We start from the raw sequence: 22,284 nt of genomic DNA, 5'->3' as shown, positions 1-22,284 counted from the left end.
GTAAAGGTACCTTCACACATAACGATATCGTTAACGATATCGTTGCTTTTGGTGACGTTGCAACGATATCGTTAAGGAAATCGCTATGTGTGACAGCGACCAACGATCAGGCCCCTACTGTGCCATCGTTGGTCGCTGAACAAAGTCCAGAACTTTATTTCGTCGCTGGATCTCCCGTGGACATCGCTGGATCGGCGTGTGTGACACCGATCCAGCGATGTCTTCACTGATAACCAGGGTAAACATCGGGTAACTAAGCGCAGGGCTGCGCTTAGTAACCCGATGTTTACCCTGGTTACCATCCTAAAAGTAAAAAAAACAAACAGTACATACTTACCTACCGCTGTCTGTCCCCGGCGCTGTGCTCTGCACTCCTCCTGCTCTGGCTGTGAGCGTCGGTCAGCCGGAAAGCAGAGTGGTGACGTCACCGCTCTGCTTTCCGGCCGCTGTGCTCACAGCCAGTACAGGAGGAGTGCAGAGAAGCAGAGCGCCGCGGACAGACAGCGTTAGGTAAGTATGTACTGTTTGTTTTTTTTTACTTTTAGGATGGTAACCAGGGTAAACATCGGGTTACTAAGCGCGGCCCTGCGCTTAGTTACCCGATGTTTACCCTGGTTACCGGCATCGTTGGTCGCTGGAGAGCGGTCTGTGTGACAGCTCTCCAGCGACCAAACAGCGACGCTGCAGCGATCCGGATCGTTGTCGGTATCGCTGCAGCGTCGCTTAATGTGAAGGGGCCTTTAAGGTGTTTATTGTACAAGTTAGATTCAAGGTGTTAATATTAGAGTCAGAAAACATTACAGGTACATAACATTACAGGCACATTTTATTTACAGGTTAAACCATTTCTTCTTGCCATGACACATGTCCAATATCAGAATCAAAATACCTACTGTATATACTAAAGAGAAAAAATGGTGGCACTCACCGTTTCTAAAATCCAATCTTTATTTTGACAATTTAAAACATCTTCAGCGGGGGGGTGTAGAACGGGAAGAACGGGTCCGATTTTTTTCTTCCCGTTCTACACTCCCCTTGCTGAAGATGTTTTAATTGTCACAATAAAGATTGGATTTTAGAAATGGTGAGTGCCACCATTTTTTCTCTTCAGTATATGGATTTATGCAATTGCTTACAGGTTTTGGCACCTGTGAATCCGAAAGGGCGATGTATTTGATGGGGTAATCACACACAGTGGATATTTGGACTCAGGTGTTGCAGTGGTGCAGGATTCTTTCCTCTATAGTATTGATTCAGAATCAAAAGAGGCTGCAAATGTATCCCTCATTTGGGCAACTTCCACTGTAGTCCTCAGAGGGTGATGTTGGTAATCCTGCAATGTGGTATTAACAGTTTCTTTAAGTTCAAAGTGGGGTTGCTCTTTTGACAGGATGTAGTTTTGCAGAACAACACATGCTTTCACAACCTCATCAATTGTCTCTATTTTTAGATTAATGGCTGTTCCCAAAATGCACCATTTTGATGCCAGCAAACCAAAGGCACACTCCACAGTTCTTCATGCCCTTGTCAGTCGGTAGTTGAAAATCCTTTTTGTGTGACTAAGTTCTTGACTTGAGTACAGTTTGATTAGGTTGGCACACATTTGAAAGGCCTCATCCCCAATGTGGCAGGGAAAATTCAAATCATTCCCATACAATCGTTGCCCCATGTCAGAGTTTTTGAAAGTCTGTGAGTCATTTCCTCGTCTAAATGAGCCAACGTCAACTGTGACAAAATGAGAATCTGCATCTTTAATCTCCATGAGAATAATAATTAAAAAGTATTTTTTATAATTGAAGTACTCGGATGAACTTCCTGCAGGTTTCAGAATCCGAATAGGTTTGCCGTCCACAGCCCCCACACAGTTAGGAAAATTACACACACTTCATTAAATTTTGCTGCATTTTGAAGCCACAGTTCAGCTGCGGGTTGGTGGAGGAATTCTGCATGCAGAACGTCACACAATGCACAATGCAGGTGTTTCCAACAATCACAGAAAGGGTGGACAGTCCAATCCTAAACTGAAAATGTAGAGATCTTAAGGTCTTTTTGGTAGCCAGGAATCTGCGGAACAGACAAAGGAACAAATAAATCAGTACATGGCTTTTCTAAAAATAATAGTAACCTCAGGTGTTTGTTGTTCAAAATTACGTACCGCAGGGTCACCAACAGACATTCCTCAGCAGGAGATGCTCTACGTAGTTGGGTGTCCTGCCTGCCGATGGATCCTTAGACACGTTGCAGCAAGTCATCGAAGCTCTGTTCCGACATCCTTATGTAGTCAAAAAACTTAGCCGCGTTTGCACGAAGCTCTGTGTACAATGAGTGGTAGGCTCCATGGCTCTGTCGGAGTTCAACAATGGGGTGTTGCCAAAAGTGATGACAACGTCTTCTCCATCTTTCTCTTCTCCTTTTTTCCTCACAAGCCACAGCAAAAGCAAAAGCCAATTTCAAAGATAAATCCAGATTCAGATTGAAGCTCTCCATGCTCTCCATCTTAGAGCAGCATCCAAAGAAGCGGATTTCAGCTGTGCAGTGTCTCTATATATAGAAAATCCATAAGCCACGCCCATTGGGAAATAACGTACAAATGCACATCAACAACACAAACATGCAAAATTGCATGCAAAAACGCATACAAACGCATGCAATCACAGCGGTTCTTTTACGTCATGCGTAAGAGCATGAGGATAAAAAATGCTGCATACACATGCGTTTGCATGCGTTTTTGCATGCATTTGCGCATGCAGACGATACGCTGCGGACACATACACAAATGTGAACTTAGCCTAAGTGGGTAAGAGGAAATAAAGTGCTAAATATTTAGCATTATGACTTCATTTATGGGTATTGTTAGAACAAAGCAAAAAAAAATTCAAATGTGATATTTGCATTGTGTTTTCTTATATGCAAATAATATAAGACACTACACTGTGTTGGTAGTAATATATCACCCTTTTCTCTTTTATCGGGTACGTGAGTTGTATTGAATAATGAATTAGATGGGTAAATGAACTAGCTTACAAATTCTTAACAGCAATCTAGTATAAATTTTGTCACCCATGAATACAAGCCTTGTCAAATTATTTTCTATGTCTTCAGTTAGGCCTCATTCACAACACAATATGCAGGTAGTAAGAAATGTACAAAAAAGCAGGCATAAAAAGCTAAAAAATACTGGCGAATTTTGGAATGGGAAAATTTTATAGAATAAAAAAGCCTATGGGTATGTTTCCACGTTCAGGAAACGCTGCGTTTTTTACGCTGCGTTGAGCCGCAGCGTGAAAAACGCAGCGTCCAGATGATACAGCATAGTAGAGGGGATTTCATGAAATCCCGTCTCCACTATGCATTAAAAGACGCATGCGGCATACCTGCGAAAACGCACATGCGGCGCGTCTTTTAAGAAAGCAGCATGTCCTTACATTGCAGAAACAACGCAAGGATAACACAGGTGACCTGCCAGTGACCTCAGGTGCAGATTTGGTCAGGATTTTACCTGCATAAAATCCTGACCAAATTCTGATGCAATCCTGAACGTGGACACATACCCTTAAGCTATTCCTCCAAACACTTTAAAATTCCAAAATAGATCACTTGGTAATGTTATTTATCTTATTTCTGTAGTAAGATAAGTTATTGATACAGCGATGCATTTTTATTGAATTTTTTAATTTCCTTTTAGTTCTGCAGTATTGTAACACCGTGATAGATATGAAAAGACTAGATGGTGGCCCGATTCTAACGCATCAGGTATTCTAGAATATGCATGTCCACGAAGTATATTGCACAGCCCACGTAGTATATTGCCCAGCCACGTAGTATATTGCTCAGCCACGTAGTATATTGCCCAGTCACGTAGTATATTGCCCAGTCACGTAGTATATTGCCCAGTCACGTAGTATAATGCCCAGCCACGTACTATAATGCCCAGCCACATAGTATATTGCCCAGCCACGTAGTATGTTGCCCAGTCACGTAGTATGTTGCCCAGTCACGTACTATATTGCCCAGTCACGTACTATATTGCTCAGCCACATAGTTTATTGCCCAGTCACGTAGTATAATATCCAGTCACGTACTATATTGCCCAGCCACATACTATAATGCCCAGCCACGTAGTATATTGCTCAGTCACGTAGTATATTGCCCAGCCACATAGTATATAGCCCAGCTACGTAGTATATTGCCCAGCCACATAGTATATTGCCCAGTCACGTACTACATTGCCCAGTCACGTACTATATTGCCAGGCACATAGTATAATGCCCAGCCACGTAGTATATTGCCCAGTCACGTAGTATATTACCCAGCCACATAGCATATTGCCCAACCACATAGTATATTGCCCAGTAAAGTAGTATATTGTCCAGTCACGTAGTATATTGCCCAGTCACGTAGTATATTGCACAGCCAGCATAGTATATTGCCCAGCCCACGTAGTATATTGCCCAGCCCACGTAGTATATTGCCCAGCGCGTGTAGTATATTGCACAGTCTGCGTAGTATATTGCCCAGCCCGCATAGTATATTGCCCAGCCTGCGTAGTATATTGCCCAGCGCGCGTAGTATATTGCACAGCCCGTGTACTACATTGCGCAGCCCGCGTAGTATATTGCCCAGCGCGTGTAGTATATTGCACAGTCTGTGTAGTATATTGCCCAGCCCGCATAGTATATTGCCCAGTCTGCGTAGTATATTGCCCAGCGCGCGTAGTATATTGCACAGCCCGTGTACTACATTGCGCAGCCCGCGTAGTATATTGCCCAGCCCACGTAGTATATTGCCCAGCGCACGTAGTATATTGCCCAGCCCGCGTAGTATATTGCCCAGCGCACGTAGTATATTGCCCAGCACGCGTAGTATATTGCACAGCTACGTAGTATATTGCACAGCCCACGTAGTACATTGCCCAGCCCGCGTAGTACATTGCCCAGCCCGCGTAGTATATTGCACAGCCCACGTAGTATACTGTATAGCAATGTGGGCATCATATCCCTGTTAAAAAAAAAAATTAAAATAAAAAATAGTTATATACTCACCTTCCGTTGGCCCCTGGATCCAGGAAGCGTTTATCAACGCTCCTCGCCCGCTCCGGTCTCAAGAGTGCATTGCGGTCTCGGGAGATGATGACGTAGCGGTCCTTGAAACACATAGTTTGTGTGAGACTACATAGATTAATAAATAGCTGTTTAAAACTGTCGAAAGCTTAAAGGGAACCTGTCACCCCCAAAATGGAAGTTGAGCTAAGTCCACCGACATCAGGGGCTTATCTACAGCATTCTGGAATGCTGTAGATTAGCCCCCAATGTATCCTGAAAGATGAGAAAAAGAGGTTAGATTAAACTCACCCAGGGGCGGTCCCGCTGTGATCCAGTCCGATGGGCGTCGCGGTCCGTCCGGGGCCTCCCATCTTCATAGGATAACGTCCTCTTCTTGTCTTCACGCTGCGGCTCCGGCCTCTCTGACCTTTCCTTGCGCCTGCGCACTGCAGTACTTTGCTCTGCCCTCAACAGGCAAGAAGAGGACGTGATCGTAAGAAGATGGGAGGTCCCGGACAGCGACACCCACCGCAGTGGGACCGCCCCTGGGTGAGTATAATCTAACATCTTTCAGGCTACATCGGGGGCTTATCTACAGCATTCCAGAATGCTGTAGATAAGCCCCTGATGCTGGTGGGCTTAGCTCAACTTCCATTTGGGGGTGACAGGTTCCCTTTAAGCTTTCGACAGTTTTAAACAGCTATTTATTAATCTCTGTAGTCTCACACAAACTATGTGTTTCAAGGACTATTCCATTGACAGGTTTCCTTTAAAATCAACTTCTGCCCAATTTAGCCCGATTGATAGCTCCTCAGTGTCCCTACTCCTCATTGCTACTGCAATTTCACACTGATCAGTACAAACTGTAGCTGTCATTCAGTCTGGGTGGATGGAGACTGAACATACTTGGACTTATGAGTGCTCTCAGCTTTTGGCCGGCCTCACACTAGCGTGTTTTACGGACGTAAGAGAGGTGCTGAAAATACGGATTGCATACGGTACAATGCTTCTCTATGGCCTATCTGCCGTATTTTACTGATCCGTATTATACGATCTTCTACGGCCGTAGAAAATCGCAGCATGCTGCGTTTGTCACCGTATTGCGCAAAAAATACGCCAATGAAAGTCTATAGGGGCCAGAAAAATACGGATTACACATGGACCAGCAGTGTGACTTGCGAGAAATACGCAGCGGTGTTAGAGAGAAAAGCCAGCAATTCAGTGCGGTGTACAGTAAAATCACACTGACAGCTTACAATAGAATAGGTAGAATAAATGTGTACTCATAGAATAGGTATATATATATATATATATATATATATATATATATAGATGAATAAACTTGTGCTGCTGGGCACATTGCTCCTCATGATCCGGACCCATAGCGCTGTATCTCCCTCTAGGCTCTGCTCCTTTCCTTGGCGCCATTCTCGTATATAGCGGGTTCCGCTCCTCCAGCATATATCTGCCGCAGCATCTCCTGTTGTGAATTCTGTTGTCAAGCTCCCTCCTGTGGTCATGAATGGTACTTCAGCTGGTTCTGTCCATGGGCTTCCTCTGGTGGTTGTGAGTGGGGCTACGGCTTCTGAGTTTCCTTCCACAGGTGACGAGGTTAATTCATTAGCTGGCTGCTCTATTTAACTCCACTTAGATCATTGCTCCATGCCACCTGTCAATGTTCCAGTATTGGTCTGTTCGCTCCTGGATCGTTCTTGTGACCTGTCTTCTCCAGCAGAAGCTAAGTTCCTGCTTGTTTTTCTCTTGTTTGCTATTTTTCTGTCCAGCTTGCTATTTTGATTTTTGTCTTGCTTGCTGGAAGCTCTGGGACGCAGAGGGAGCGCCTCCGCACCGTGAGTCGGTGCGGAGGGTCTTTTGCGCCCTCTGCATGGTTTTTTTTGTAGTTTTTGTGCTGACCGCAAAGTCACCTTTCCTATCCTCTGTCTGTTCAGTAAGTCGGGCCTCTCTTTGCTAAATCTATTTCATCTCTGTGTTTGTGATTTTCATCTTAACTCACAGACATTATATGTGGGGGGCTGCCTTTTCCTTTGGGGAATTTCTCTGAGGCAAGGTAGGCTTATTTTTCTATCTTTAGGGCTAGCTAGTTCCTTAGGCTGTGACAAGTTGCATAGGGAGCGTTAGGAGCAATCCACGGCTATTTCTAGTGTGTGTGATAGGATTAGGGATTGCGGTCAGCAGAGTTCCCACGTCCCAGAGCTTGTCCTGTATTATTATTAACTATCAGGTCTTTCCGTGTGCTCTTCACCACCTGGTCCATTATTGTCCTAACCACCAGGTCATAACAATCTCCCCTCCCTGACGCTCATCTGTGCCACCTTTTTGCTTCTATATCCAGTCATTGTCAAAGAAACGTTCTGACGAAGGTCCGGTGTGGACCGAAAACGTTTAGCAGTTTTGTTTGTCTGGATGCATCAATAAATTTAGAAGCTTTTTCCTCCCATTGAGTGCCAAGTTTATTCATCTATATTCTACGGGGTGGACACCCTACTTGAGCACCACCATTACCCATATCTATTGAGTGCCGTGTTTTCTAACATTATATATATATATATATATATATATATATATATATATCATTGAGACACATATATGTATATATATTAATATTTCATACAACGCTAGATAGCTTTAAAGCCGGTAATTCAATTGCTATTTGCTTTTGCTATCTCCTTCCTAAACCCGACATGATATGAGGCATGGTTTACATACAGTAAACCATCTCATATCCCCATTTTTTTTGCATATTCCACACTACTAATGTTAGTAGTGTATATGTGCAAAATTTGGGCGCTCTAGCTATTAAATTAAAGGGTTAAATGGCGGAAAAAATTGGCGTGGGCTCCCGCGCAATTTTCTCCGCCAGAGTAGTAAAGCCAGTGACTGAGGGCAGATATTAATAGCCTGGAGAGGGTCCATGGTTATTGGCCCCCCCTGGCTAAAAACATCTGCCCCCAGCCACCCCAGAAAAGGCACATCTGGAAGATGCGCCTATTCTGGCACTTGGCCACTCTCTTCCCATTCCCGTGTAGCGGTGGGATATGGGGTAATGAAGGGTTAATGTCACCTTGCTATTGTAAGGTGACATTAAGCCAGATTAATAATGGAGAGGCGTCAATTATGACACCTATCCATTATTAATCCAATTGTCTGAAATGGTTAAAAAACACACACACACATTATTACAAAGTCTTTTAATGAAATAAAGACACAGGTTGTTGTAATATTTTATTAGACTCTTAATCCACCTGAAGACCCTCGTTCTGTAACAAAGGAAAAATAAAAAAACAACAATACCTCATACCTTCCGATGATCTGTCACGTCCCACGATGTAAATCCATCTGAAGGGGTTAAATTATTTTACAGGCAGGAGCTATAATAATAATCTTTATTTTTATATAGCGCTAACATATTCCGCAGCGCTTTACATTTTTGCACACATCATCATCACTGTCCCCAATGGGGCTCACAATCTAAATTCCCTATCAGTATGTCTTTGGAGCTCTTCTATAAAGCAGCTGTGCTCCTGCCTGTAAAACCCCAGCGACAACAGTTGTGAACTATAAAAACAGGAAATGTGCCTCTGAAACAAGATATACATCCAGAGATCTAAAGAACCAGAGAATCTTTACAAGACAGCAGCCAAAACATCATTGTTCCATCAAGAGGGACACACTTTTGACATTGTACAGGATGTCGGCTTAGGGGACCATGGCCGTAACTGAAAGAATACAGATCTGCTCCATTGACCATCACTAACCTATGGATACATTTGGGATAGTCAGGATTTGGACCCATCGGACACCTGAGCCCCATGGATACGTTTGGGAAAGCCAGGAATGGGATCAACCGGTCACCTGGCTCCATGGATATGTTGGGAGAAGCCAGATTGTAACCATCACAAGATTTTGTACCTCAATGTACTGTCAGCTTCCTAAACTTGCCGCTACCTCCACTCTGTGCGTGAGACAGGTTGGGTCGTCAGCCCTGGAAGCTCTGAAGTCAGAGCTGCTCTTATCCCGGTGAGTCAACGGAAGGGTGAGACTCTGTAATGTGCACCATTTGGGGTATTGTGTTGGGACTGTTCTGTTTGCCTATTTTTGTGGTTCAATAAAGTACTGCCACACTGTTTTACCCTGACCCTGGGTTGTCTGAGCAGTATTACGCCGACAGTAAAGAAAGAGCGGGCGTTTGGTGGGATGACCCCGGTCCATATGGTTTTGCCTAGCAGACTAGGGCACCCGCTAACCCCCGTGTCTCCACAGATGCTATCAGTGAGGTTATTAATGATTGTCTAAGGGACGTTCTGCGAGCTGAATGCACTTAGGCAAATCATCAAGATCTGGTGCTAGCAGCTCCTTGCGCAATTTCCGATCAATGAGGTTATTAATGGTTGTTTGAGTAATGTTCTGCCGAGCTGAATGCACTTAGGTAAATCATCAAGATCCACTGCTGGCAGCTCCCTTTGAATTTGCCGACCAATGGTGTCCCAGATGTGCTTGATGGGAGACAAGTCCGGAGATGCCGAAGCCACTGTAGCACATTTAGGCCACATAGTATGATCACAGTATGTGACCTGACGTTGTTCTGTTGAAAGATGGCTCCTAGAAAACTGGAGACAGATACTGAAGTCAGCCTACACAATAATCACTGTTCAAACCAACCCTTGTCATGGTCAATCGGTTTAGTACACCCTCCCATCTATTTGTTTTCCAATTAAAATACTGTGCAAAAATGTTAGGCAGGTGTGGAAAAATGCAGCAAAGTAGGATTATTTTAAAATATAGAAGTGTTAATAGTTTATTTTTATTAATTAAGAAAACTAGAAAAGAGAAAAGTAAATCACATCAATATTTGGGGTTACTGCCCTTTGCCTTCAAAACATGATTAATTCATCTAGCTACACATGCACACAGTTTTTAAAGGAACTCGGCAGAGAAGTTGATCCAAACTGTCACGATCCATGTTTGGATCTGTGGCACATCTGGTTTGCCTCAGTTAAAGACCTTTTTTTCTTTCTGGTCATTGGGGGTTAATGCAGTTTCTTCCCCCCCGGTGGCCGCTAATGTTACTGCATTGCTGCTGGCTCAGCTGATGCTTGTGATGACCACTCCTTCCATCCTTTAAAAGGTCACCTGGTTCATCAGCTGACTGTCGGTGTTAGTTCATTCTTCAGCGACCAAGCCAGGAGTAGGAGCTAGCTGGGAACTGCTGTTCTTCAGCTGTCTCCGTTGTATCTGGTGTTTCTTCCTGCTGTGCTGTGCCTTGCAGCATTAAGCTAAGTTTGGTTTTCCTTTACATTTTCTGTTTTCCTGTTTATTGTATAGTTATACACTGGTGCAGTTCACCTCCCTTGGGGGGAGTGGGGGTCACTATAGGGTCTGCATAGGAGACAGGGATACGCTGGCGGCTCGGGCCTCCTAACCTTTATAGGTACCCCCGAGATAAGGGAAAGCCAGGGCCCCTTATAGTGGCAGGGACAGGTGCGGGTTCCAAATACGCCGTCCTGCCCCTTTATCGCCGTAATCGGCGTGACATTAACACCGACCCTCACATTTTTTCTGGTGAGCCATGGCTCAAATGCAGGCCTTTGCCCAACTGCTTCAGACCCTCACCGACGAGTTTAAGGTGCTGCGTGGTGAGGTGGTGCAGCAGCTGCAGCAGTTGGTGGGGTTTTGGGCTTCGGCCCAGGTAAATGCTCAACCTGAGCCCAAGTTATCTCTTCCTGACAGGTTCTCTGGTGGGAGAGATAAATTTTTGGTTTTTAAGGAGGCCTGTAAGATATACTTCAGGCTCTGCCCTCGTTCATCAGGGAGTGAGGAACAACAGGTGGGAAACATTGTTTCCCTTCTTAAGGGTGATCCACAATCCTGGGCCTTCTCCCTGCCAACCGGTTCTCCATCTCTACGGTCAGTGGACGAGTTTTTTGCAGCTCTGGCACTGGTATATGGTGACTCGGATGGCGTCACCTTGGCGGAATCCCGACTCTGTAAGATCAAGCAGGGGGGTCAGCTGGCGGAGGAGTACTGTTCAGAGTTCAGGAGGTGGGCCACTGACACACAGTGGAATGACCCGGTCCTTAGGAGCCATTTTGTGCAGGGTCTGTCCCCTAGGTTACAAGATACTCTGGTACAGTACGCCGCCCCAAGTCATTGGAGGCCGCCATGTCTCTTGCCATCCAGGTGGATAGACGTTTGAGGGAGAGGCATACACCAAATGTGCCCCCGGTAGTCCTTGCTAGGGAGGAGGACACACCTGACCAGGTGGACGAACTCATGCAGGTGGGAGGAGTTGCTTCCCAAACGGGGTTGTCTGGGGTTCGCCGTGGTGTGGGGGCATGTTTTTACTGTGGGCAGACTGGTCATTTTATCAATGTCTGCCCAGCTCGCGCCAAGATACCTGTTCCATCTAAAAAGCCACGTCCCCCTGGTTGTGTGGAAGGAAGCGACCAGGGAGTGTATATTTCCTCCATTTTCTCGTCTCAGTGTACCTTACCTGCTGAGGTGGTTGTAGGTGGGGTAACTGAGAATATTCCGGTGCTTGTGGACAGTGGAACAGGAGTCAATTTGGTGGATGCACATTTTGTCCAGAACCATGGCCTGATGAGTAGGTCACTAGCTAGACCCCTAAGCGTCCAGGCCATTGACTCTGTCCCACTCAGCTAGGGGAGCATTACCCAAGTCGTTGACAAGATACATTTGCGTATAGGGGCTTGTCATGAAGAGCTCCTGTCATGCTACGTCTTGGAGAACATACCAACTCCCATTGTCTTAGGTCTCCCTTGGTTGAGTAAACACAACCCGGTCATAGACTGGCGGTCCAGAGAAGTAGTCAGCTGGGGTCAGTCATGTAAGGACTGCTGTCCAGGAGCTATGATCTCTGCCGTCCTTCTACAACCTACCCCTTCTTCTCCTGTGGGGGCAGTAGAGGTGTTTGAAGGGAGTATGGGCAAGACTCTACCCTCATTACTTTCTAACCCGGTATGTCAGAGCCCTATTAGGAGGAGGGGTCGGAGGAGGGTAATGGTTCCCTCGGTGCATAGCGGGGGTGTGAGTTTGGTGACACAGGGGGACGCCTCTGTTGTCGGTTCTATAAAGAGTTCACCATCTTGTGGCAGACGCATGCGTGAAAATAAACGTTCAGGTCTGGACCTGTGTGTGAATGATTACGTATGGGTGTCCACCAAAAATATCAGGTGGAAGTGTGGAACTGGAATCTGGAGTTCGAGGGTAATCGGGCCATACCGGGTGTCAGCCATTGTCGGTCCGAAGACTTACCAGTTGGAGTTACCCTCTGTAATGCCCATACACAACTCATACCACAGGTCGGCGCTCTGGAGATTTGTGCCGCCTACGTTGTCATCTCCAATGTGCTGTGTCCACCGTAAACCTAAGGGTCAGGTGACTGAGGAGGTGAACTCTGGTGAATCGAGATGTTCTCACTGTAGGTTGTTTACTGGTGAGGTCCAGTGTTGAGGGTCCAGAGGCCCCTCATTGAAAGGGGGGTACTGTCACGATCCATGTTTGGATCTGTGGCAGATCTGGTTTGCCTCAGTTAAAGACCTTTTTTCCTTTCTGGTCATCGGGGGTTAATGCAGTTTCTTCCCCCCGGTGGCTGCTAATGTTACTGCATTGCTGCTGGCTCAGCTGATGCTTGTGATGACCACTCCCTCCATCCTTTAAAAGGTCAACTGGTTCATCAGCTGACTGTCGGTGTTAGTTCATTCTTCAGTGACCAAGCCAGGAGTAGGAGCTAACTGGGAACTGCTGTTATTTAGCTGTGTCTGTTGTATCTGATGTTTCTTCCTGCTGTGCTGTGCCTTGCAGCATTAAGCTAAGTTTGGTTTTCCTTTACATTTTCTGTTTTCCTGTTTATTCTATAGTTATACACTGGTGCAGTCCACCTTCCTTGGGGGGAGTGGGGATCACTATAGGGTCTGCATAGGAGACAGGGATACGCTGGCGGCTCGGGCCTCCTAATCTTCATAGGTACCCCCAAGATAAGGGAAAGCCAGGGCCCCTTATAGTGGCAGGGACAGGTGCGGGTTCCAAATACGCCGTCCTGCCCCTTTATCGCCGTAATCGGCGTGACACAAACATCTTGGAGAACTAACCACAGATCTTTGGATATTACTTGTGCAAATCCTTCTGTGTTTTCATGTTGTCACAGGCAGACTTGATAATGTTGGGATCTGGGTTCTGTGAGACCATATCATCATTCCAGGACTCCATGTTGTACTTTATACTGAAGATATTTCTTAATGACATTTCCTGTATTTTTTTTAACCCCTTTCCTACATCGAGCATAATAATATGCCGATGTCAGACTCTCTACCTTTGATGTGGGCTCCGGTGGTGAGCCCACATCTTTCCCAGTACATGTCAGCTGTTTTGAACAGCGTTTCCACCTGCGGCTATTAGCCCATTAAATGCCGCTGTCAAACGCTGACAGCGGCATTTAATTAGCACCTCCGGCCATCGTGCCGGAAACCTGCCCACCGGTGACCCGCGTCATGTGATCACGGGTCACCGGTTCATTGGCATGACGACCAGGGGTCTACTGCAGACCTCTATGCTTGCCATTGCCGGATTGCTGTGAGTGCCACTCAGTGACAGGAAATGTGCCAAGCCCTCAATCAGGAAGCTCAGACATGTTAATTAGCTCAAAAAGCCAGACAGACATCCCGGAAGTCTGGCGCACGCATCCGCGTAGTTGCAAGCAGCATGGCCAACATAATCAATGTTGATATGCTCCTGGTCCTGGTCCAAGAAAGGCCCGAAATTTGGGACCAACGTGATTCCAACTACGCTAACCAGGCAAGGAAAGAGGCTGCTTGGAGGAGCATCTGTGGGATCCTTTTCCCAAATTATGAGCAGCGGCCACTTGAGGGACAGAGGCAGATAAGTAAGTACACTCATGTTTATCAAGTATTTAATATTGAAAACTGCCGTAAGAACAATATTTTAACAATATTATTATTTATCTTATTATGAATTTCTGAATTTGTATGTATATTGCACCATTTATTTAATGGTGCTGGACACGAGAAAGGGGTTATGTACAGCATTTATTGATGTCTCTTACAGTCAGCAAATTTACAATGACAGACTGGTATAGAGGGAAGAGGACCCTGTCCTTGTGTACTTTTATTCTATGGTGTTTCCTTTTATGGTATTGTGGGATTTGTTTGTAAAATTGGATTATTGAAGATATTTAGTACGAAATGGAGCTTACTAGGGCATATTACAATCTGGGAAATCTCAGACACCTTGTGGTACCACTGTGCACAATGGCATTATACATTATTTGCTTCTTTGTCATTTCAGTGGAAGATGTTATGAGACGTTGGCGCAGCATTCGGGACCAGTACTGGAGAGAAAGGCAGCAGCGGCCCAGAAGTGGGTCATCTGCTCCTGCAAAAAGGAAATATATATATTTTGACCGGCTGTCCTTTCTGGATCCCAGTATGGATTTCAGACCGTAAGTACAAACCTCACACCACATTACACATATGTTTGTAATGCTCATAGATGATTTTTCAAATTAAAATTTTAATTTTTCATAACAGAACACAATCCAATCTCACTGAGAGGGAGACAACAGGGTCCGAATTGGAGCCATTGATTGATCCTGTTGGGGAAGGAGAAGAAGAGGTGGCTGGACCATCTACGGCTCCTACCACGTTCATCCCTCTGGATCCATCTTCGGCTGCCCCTCATGGTCAACATCCACCTGGGCCAGATGATGCAGCCCCACCCACAGATGCACCAGCTTCAGGGATACCAGAAGATCCTGGCCACAGCAGCAGCCCCACTGTTCCGCTGGAGGCCTCCTGACAGCCAACTGTGACCTCACGCCGTGGCCGCAGAAGGAGAGAGCTAATGGAAACCCGAAGAAATGTGGACACTGGTGTCTTAAATTATTTGGCCAGGGCTGCTCATGATGATGTTGAGGAGGCATTTTCTCAAAGCCCGGCCCAATATCTACGTACTATACCCGTAAGGTGAGGCTACGTGTGAGAGGGTGCTTTCAAATCCTTCTTGATGCATGCACTCCCCCAAATAGCCCTTATGATTTGTTTCAGTACATTGAGAGGTGGCAGCTGTCAACAAGTAATGTCCTGCGTATGCCAACAAATCAACCAGTGCATGCTCAAGAGGGATTTGAAACACCTCCTCCATGTATGCTTACACCTCAACCCTTTCCCCAAAATAACCCACCGATGCCTACCCCTCAACCCTTTCCCCAACATAACCCACCAATGCCTACACCGTACCAAATGGCTCCCTTCCAGCAACCTTACCAATATGGCCACTTGTCCAGACCCAGTGTTGGAGGCTGGTCCCAACCTGGGTTTGGACGACATGGACATATTGGTGGGGGTTATGGCTCCCGTGAGGTGTACTCTAGTCATGATGCCCATAGTATCCACCCTTATGGCCAGTACTCATATGGGCAATCTGAGCATGGTCAGATTTTGGAGCAGGCCCAACAGAGAAGTCACCAACAGGGTGAAGGACAATTGGCCCAACAAAGGCCACAAGAGCAGCAACCCGAACTACCGCCATCACCTCCACCAGCGTATCACAATCTTTAAAAAATATGTTATTGATAATATTGTGTAATCTCCCAAAATTATTTAATCTGCTGTGATAGCAATGTGTTTTCTTTTATATTTTACACTTTGGCTAAGTTAAAATGGCCCCAAAAGCCATATGATGTAAATATGGTTGTTGATAAAAAAAAGTTGGCTTATCATATCATTTATAAACAAACATTAACAAGCCAATTTCTTTGTGTTTGAAAAATCATTATTACACCATACACAAATGTTAAATTTTGAAATATATCAAATGTTAATTTTTAACAAAAATAATTTAAAAATTGCAACATAGAGACAACATTATCTTGCCAGGGAGTAGCACCCTGAGGAGAAAGAAAATAATTGGTACCAATATCCCTAACTTTTAGGCCAGAAAGGGGATGCCGCTGAGGAAGGACTTGTGGTGTAGGATTACCCACATTGGCCAACATGCCTTCACCACTGTCAGCTGAGGAAAACTCATAAATTCTTGTGAAGTTGTGTAAAACAACACAAGCTTTTATGACTTCATTAACATTTGCCTCACTCAGCTGAAGGTCAGACTGGAGGACACGCCATTTGGATGCCATAATGCCAAAGGCGCACTCCACCATTCACCGTGCCCGTAAAAGTCTGACGTTAAACACCCGCCGCCGATGGTCCAGGCTGCGCCAGGAATAAGGCCTCATGACATGCCTGGACAATTGGAATGCATCATCTGCCGCGAGTATATAAGGGACTGCTTCAGCATTGGAGCCTGGGAGTTGTGGTGGTGGGAGGTCCAACAGGTTTTCCCATAGCCACCGACCCATAATGGATGCATTGAACACTCTAGAGTCTCCAGTTCACCCATAGACCCCAATATCTACAATTATAAACCTGTAGTTACTGTAAACTACAGCTAACAGAACTACAGAGAAAAACTGCTTATAATTGTAGAATTGGGAGCCCGAGTTCGGCGGCTTACGCACCCTGATATGTTTCCCATCCAGGGCTCCAATACAGTGAGGAAAATCACAAGAGTCAGAAAATCCACTAGCTATTTTCAGCCAATCCTCCCTTTTGGGCTCCGGCATCACAAGTTCATGTAGTTTGTCCCATATTTGAACAGATGTATCACGCACAATGCCGGAAATAGTGGACCTCCCAATCAGAAATTCCAGATGTATACCAGCATAAGACAATCCAGTTGCAGGAATCTGAAAGCACACAGCAAAAATAAAATATTAGCAATGTTACAATGCTTGTTAAAAACCATAGTAAAGCCAAGTAATATGAGGATAATAAAAGGCAGGATACCAGTGAACCTCACAAAATGTACACTGGCTACTTACATTTTACATTAACTACATACTTGTTTCAGATTTTTGTTAAAATTGAATAATATCATTTAAATCTGATGCTTAGAAAATCAAAATAGGTCAAAAAACATAATCAACATACAGTATGTGAGGATGGTGAATACATACCGTAAGGTAAGGAGAAGACGCTCCTCTGTGGATATGCATTTTCGCATCCTGGTATCCTGATACGTAATTCCTGGACGTACTGGCTCCAACAAAATATCAAAGGTGGGTATTGTCATGCAACAGTACTGGAAGAATTTGTCCGGATGTGTCCGCAGAGATGAATAGAGCCTGTGAAAATGCCCTTTAGTGAGGCGTTGCTGCAAAAGTGGATGCACCCACATTCTTCTTCTCCTCCCTCGCGGGTCAACTATCATGGGGTATGGCTGCTCAAAGCGGCGTGACAAGACCCAATTAAATAACACCCGCTGAGTTGGTGTGAAATGCAGGAGGTCATACATGTTGCCCAAGTTCCACCAAAACACCTACACAAGCACAGCAACAAAATGGCCAGATGGGAGGGTTCCACCTGCTGTAGAGGCCTTAAATAGGTTTATGCTGATGATTTAAATTAATGTCAGACCTCAAAACCGTTAAATGGCCATTTTGTAAGGTTGCGTGAAAAATACGCATTACGGATGCCATACGGAGGTTTACATGCGCAAAATACGCAGCCACACCCTGCCTACAGATTACATACGGATCACTGTTGTGGGATCATTTCTGCATATTACGCCTGTAAAAAACGGACCGTATGTTTGGCAGCCTCTTCCGTGATTGACAGCTCTGTCTTTACAGGTGTCTTTATACTCTCTTTTGCATCCTCCCCTGGCCAGGAGCTGTGGTATGATCAGGCCATATTCCTGCATGGTCAGACATCTCAGCACAGGATTTTTTTTTTTAACGCATCCAATTGTGGTAATTATTATTGTTCAAAGATCTATTGATTAAAACGAACTTTTTTCATGGGGGAAACCACCTTCACGGGCAGAATGGTGACTCAGTGGTTATCACTGTTGCTTTGCAGTCTTGGGTTCAAATGACACCAAGGAATTTATATGTTCTTCCCATATTTGCATGGGTTTCCTTCAGGTACTCCGGTTTCCTCCCACGTTCCAAAGACATTCTGATAGGGAATGTAGATTGTGAGCCCCGATGGGTACAGTGATGTTGATGCTGTTAAAACACTGTGGAAATAAATGGTGCTATATGAGTGAGCAAAATAAATAAATAAACTTGCACGATGAACAGCATTGATAAAATGCTGCATTGACTCCAATTAATGTGTCCACCATATAAGCGCAATAAAATGCTGTTATCATTACTATTTTGTGTAAATATTTATTATTATTATGATTATTATTAATTTTTATAGCGCCATTTATTCCATGGGGCATACATAGACAAGTATAATAAACATAAGCAATACAAGACACAAGTACAGAAGGAGAGAGGACCTTGCCCACCAGAGCTCACAGTCTTCAGGGGATGGGTGAGGATACACTATGAAAGGGTAGAGTTGGTCATGCGGTGGTTCAGCAGACAGAGGATCGCTGCAGGTTGTAGGCTTGTAGGAAGAGGTAGATCTTCAAGTTCCTTTTGAAGGTTTCTATGGTAGGTGAAAGTCTGATGTGTTGGGGTAGAGAGTTCCAGAGTAGGGGGGAAGCACAGGAGAAGTCTTGTATGCGGTTGTGGGAATTATTTTATTTTACTGCACATTCAGAGTCTGTAAACAAAAAAGTTATTCCATTACATTTTCACAGGAAAACTTCTATTAATTGAAAAGTCTAACTTTCACTGTGAAGAAAATGTGTAGTCTCTTAACATTAAATCATAGGTTGCATACTAAATTTATCAGGATTTCGCCGTAAATCAATGTTAAATGAAATATATTACGCACAATATTAATTTATCTCATTTCCACCTACACAGGTCTCGTAGCAATCATCTTATACATCAGAGACTGTGTCATACAAATTTATGACAGCCTGCTAAGGGATCCTTAAACAATTTTTAGCAAAGATATCTTTTTTGCAATGCTTGTTAGGTGGCTAGGGAGGGTGCAGGGGGCATATTTAAACTTCCCAGTGTCCACCTGTTGTCATCAGTGAGGGCAGTCCCACACGTCCAGATAATTCCGGTACTGGAAAAATCAGTACCGGAATTATCCGTGTCCGTGTGCCCGTGCATTTCTGTGGCACATCAGTGTGGCACACGTGCGGCACACATGTGCCGCCCGTGTGCCCACTGGGTACCACACGCACCGTGCAGGAGACAGCGCTAAAGTTTAGCGCTCTCCCCTGCATCTGGTGCTGAAGCTGCCATTCATATTTTCTTTGCAGCAGCGTTTGCTGTAGAGAAGATATGAATATTCCTTTTTTTTTTTTGTTTCTCGTGTTTAAAATAGAGATCCATGTGCCCATCCCCCTCCCACCCCCTGTGCGCCCACCCGCTGTTCTTAAAATACTCACCCGGCTCCCTCGCTGGCTGGCGCTGCTTCCTGTCCTGGCCGCACCTACTACTGTATGAGCGGTCACGTGGGGCCGCTCATTTACAGTAATGAATATGCGGCTCCACCCCTCTGGCTGTAATCGGCGGCTTCAGCACCAGTGGGGGGGACAGCTCTTACTGTAGCGCTGTCTCCTGCACGGCACACAGACTGCACACGGACAACGGCACACGGACTGCACACGGACAACGGAGACACGGTCCGCAAAAAATCAATGACATCTGCACAGATGCATTGATTTCAATGTGTCTACGTGTGTCAGTGGCTCCGGTACGTGAGGAAACTGTCACCTCACGTACCGGAGCCACTGACGTGTGAAACCGGCCTTATGTAGTAGGAGTTTTATACTGACTCTGGTGCTACATTGCTTATACCCACGGGCTGACACCCTGGTGCAAGAACAGTGTATGGGTCATTTGCAGTCCAATATCTCATCTTGATGCACAATTGCACCTGCTTTTGACATGGTAGTGGCCCCCTTACCTCTTGGACCCCTGTGCAGCTGCATAAGTTGCACAAATGAACTAATATTCTTTTGTCTGATCATCAGATTTGAGGCATGTGAGACGCCCGCTAGGGTCATGGGGTACTGGGCCGGGACCGGCGGTACTTAAAGGGGTGGTCACAGAAGCGCCGTGTCCCTGGGCGTGCAACAAAAATGATGGAGGGAAGTGGAAAATAAAGTCTATGGGGACAATTCGTGATGCCACCTGTGGTGTTCGGCCAGGATGGCCGACACTACTTAAAGAGACCGCTTGGGCAGATGGTAACGCAGCGAGGATGGTTCTGCTCCCAACAGGTGGAGCGGGGGCCACAGGGCTACCAGTGCTGTTGGAAAGGGATGATAGATGGTGGGTTGCAGGACTGAGGGTACAGGAAATAATTGGAGGCCACAGGGATTGCAGTTTCCTTTACCTTTTTACTAGTGAATTGCAGGTGCAGTCCGGGGCACAGGTTACCGGTGTGGATGGGGTCCGGCCAGCCTGGGAGTAACTTGGGATCCACCTAGCCAGGTGGGTTCAGAGGCCTTCCCTTCTGCGCTGTGCTCTCTGTCCCTTGCTGCCTGAAGCTTTACACAAGTTCATCTCAGTGTCTGTTACTTCTAACCCATATGGTTGACAGCATGAGTTTGTCATGGGCACTCTTCTCAGGCAGCCCCCAGGCTCCTGACTTGCTGTGGTGCCTCCAGGTGACAGATGGGCCAGGAGACCTGCAATCTCCTGCCCTCCGGTTCTAATTCCTGGGCATTTAGTACCCATGGACTCCAGTGTCCAGTTTCTTTTGCGCTTAGTCCTGGGAAGAGCTCAGGCACAGCTCTGCTCCCAGTCTCTACCCTCACGTCCTTCCTCTCCCTTCAGTGTCTCACACTTCACTGACTAACCCCGCCTCCAGACCAGAACTTATAGGGAAGTTACCCTGAAAACGGGTTTAGAGGTCCCCTTTCTGGCCTGGAGTCAGGAAGGTGTTGTATGTTTGTGTTCCATGCTAATGGGATCCCTCCTTACTCCCCGGCATGACATCACCCCCCTGTGAGGAAGGCAATGCCATTGTGGCAACCAGACTCCTAGGATGCCACACATGCATGTGCAGCGCCCCAGAGATCTGGTCGTTGCAGTATGACACTCTGCCACTAAGGGGAGTGATGGTACGTCTGATGGCACTGAAGGAATTCTACTGACCAGGTATCACCAGCACACACTACACTTCACACTCCGGCCACTAGGGGGAGAAAAAGGCTTTATTTATTGGGCCACTCCTCACACTGGTAAAACTAGGGGTTGGATAGGAAGTTAGTCAGAAGCTGACTGGGTTGGATCCAGGCAACATCCCGTGGCAGGGGGTGTTGCAAGGAGAAGATACAGGGGGATCCCTGTCAGGCGTGGGAACCTGGCAGGTGCCTAGCGAACAGAGCAGAACGTTGCGGAACTGCGCCTGCACACCCCGCGGCGGTATCCTAAGAAAGTGACATGAAGGGAAGGATATTGTGGAACAGTGAGAAACGAGATCAAGCAAGAAGGAGAGCAGTAGGAGTCGTGCCGTGAGACCGAGGCAACATCCTACTGAGGCGCGTAGCCGGTGGCCGGAACACTGCGGGAGTAACTGACTCTAGGCCTTACTTCGAACTCCGCAGGACAGTTAATTATAGGTTGGCTGACTACCTTAAATTACCTACGAAGACATAGGGGGCAATGCGTGGAGAGGGGCGTCTCTATGGTCCCGGGAGAGCTCCGAGCCTTCCCGTCATATGGGTGCGTCCTAGCCATAACATACCTTGGGGGACGAGAAACTAGTAACATCTGGAATTAACGAGAGAGAAATAAAGAGAACTAGAAAGTACAATCGAACGAGAACAGCAGTTGTGAGGACTGTTGTGAATTCTGCTTTTGGGCTCCCTCCGGTGGTTGTAGGTGGTAATGCAGTTGTCCCTGGGCTGCAGTCCTTGACAGGTGTATCTGCTGATTGCAATTCTGACTGGGGTATTTAGGTTTGCAGGACTCATTAGTCCTTGCCAGTTGTCAATGTTTCTTGGGAAGTGTTGGACCTCTGTCTGGCTTCTCCTGCTTAGCTGCCAATTCAGCAAAGATAAGTGTCTGTTTCTTTTTCTATGGCACACAAGCTGTGTGCTTGTTTTTTTATTGTATTCCTGCTCTGAGTGTAGGAGTCTCTGGAGTTGCAGATATACGTTCCACGTCTTTAGTTAGATGGAGGAATTTTTTGTATAATCTGCTGTGGATATTTTTGGAAGGGTTTTAATACTGACCGCACAGTACTCTGTCCTATCCTTTCCT

This window comes from Ranitomeya imitator, chromosome 2, assembly GCF_032444005.1.
Source record: "Ranitomeya imitator isolate aRanImi1 chromosome 2, aRanImi1.pri, whole genome shotgun sequence".
NCBI lineage: Eukaryota > Metazoa > Chordata > Amphibia > Anura > Dendrobatidae > Ranitomeya > Ranitomeya imitator.
The sequence above is the reverse complement of the archived record's forward strand: the minus strand, read 5'-3'. Positions refer to the sequence as shown.